Source organism: Vombatus ursinus, unplaced genomic scaffold (genome assembly GCF_900497805.2).
Source record: "Vombatus ursinus unplaced genomic scaffold, bare-nosed wombat genome assembly UNPS02014863.1, whole genome shotgun sequence".
Taxonomy (NCBI): Eukaryota; Metazoa; Chordata; class Mammalia; order Diprotodontia; family Vombatidae; genus Vombatus; species Vombatus ursinus.
The window spans coordinates 38,060,087-38,061,797 of NW_020954641.1; the positions used below are offsets into that span (position 1 = coordinate 38,060,087).

The 1,711-nt window shown below is 37.8% G+C and overlaps 1 pseudogene; it reads right to left on the bottom strand.

Moving 5' to 3' along the window:
• Positions 1-348: 348 nt before the first annotated feature.
• LOC114027693 lies at positions 349-1,275 on the bottom strand (annotated as a pseudogene).
• Between the last annotated feature and the right edge of the window lie 436 nt (positions 1,276-1,711).

The following is a 1,711-nucleotide window of genomic DNA, read 5'->3' on the forward strand; positions in this document are numbered from 1 at the left end:
GCAGCTAGGTGGTGCAGTGGATAAAGCAACGGCCCTGAAGTCAGGAGGACCTGAGTTCAAATCTGGCCTCAGACCAAACACTTAACGCTTGCTAGCTATGTGACCCTGGGCAAGTCACTTAACCCCAATTGCCTAAAAAAAAAAGAGAGAGAGAAAATGGGTGTTTGCTGTGAAACAGGTGTGTCTAATTACTTTCTGACCTGCACTTTTTAAAAATTGACTTCTATATGCATTTCACATCATCAAATAGCATTGCTCTGTTTCTTCACTAACAGTTTAGACATACCAAAGTGTGGGTGCCATCCTGCTACCTTTTCCTTCGGCTCAGTTATTTGGAAATAATGACTGTCATTTCAGGACATCCTGAAATAAAAACGATTTTCTGATCAGAAATAAACCAATAGAACACATTAGCAGAAGTAAGGCTCACTGGATAGACAGTGGGGAATATATGCAAGAATTATATAAATAATTTAGGTCTAAGATAAGGAAAAGGAAGTATTATGAAAAAACTCTGGGAAGTCACAGCTTCATTCAACCTACGTGGCTGATACTTAAAAACCCCATTGTCTTTTTTTCTTTTTTTTGCAGTAAGTACAATTTTATTTGTATTTTTGTTGGGTATTCATATCTTATTTTTACATAATTGTATCCTTTTGGCTGTACACATGATTTATTTTGAATATCCTGGAATTGGAAGCCATGTTCAGGTAATTCAAGTGTTTTTATAAGTACTTCATATTGTTTAGAACCAAGGTAGGCTGCAAATACAGTCTGCAGCATTATGGGACAGACTATTTTTCTAAAGACAGGTTTAAAAACTGTGATCCAATAGATCCAAATCTTTCATTTCTGTGGTAGTGGAGTTGAATTGTACCAGGCTGCCAGAGCACCATTTATTGGTATAGCCAAAACAACAGGATAGAGACCCCTGATTATGAGACCAACCATTCCACCTCTTATAACAGTACAAGCTTCACAGTTTAGATTACCTGAGCTCACAGGTAAACTTACAACACTTTTGTAAGTTATGTAGGTTGAAAAAAATGGGAAAACAGCCACTGGTAAGGCTGATGTTATGCGAGCATGTGTCACATTTAAGATGTATCAGAAAAAACTGTTTGCTATTAGGCCACAAAAATCTGCATTTAGTCCAACATTAGCTGATCCAGTCATGAGTAAATTCTGATCCAATTCTGGAAGTTGTTCCATTTTTCTGGCTATGATCTCATTGATTCTTAATCTTCTTTCCGTATTTTCTTGACTATGTTCCATCTTGAGGTCTGATGCCCGATCTGGCAGTGAATAAGTCGTGAAGCAGCCTCCACTGCAGCTCTAACTCACTGTAACTTAGGCAGTCTTCCTCTGGGTGCCACCATGTTTGCCCTTCATGTCCTGTTGTCTTTTAAAAGAGAAGATAGATACATTATCAGTGAGAGTTCCCCATATATATATTTTACTTTTAAAGCCTGAAGTGAGGCAATGGAGGCTAGTCCTGGGACTAGAATTAATGGAAAAGGGATTAAGCTAGTTGGTATCTGAATGATTATCTTGGCAGTTTGTAGCTACTGTCACAAAAAGAAAGGCAAAGATAAAGAGCTCTATGTACACTTCATTTTTGTACTTAGAGAGATCAAGTACAATGGTAAGCTGTAGGAATAATGAGGGATTATCACATGGAGAAGAGATTCAATTTGTTTTCCTTAGCCCC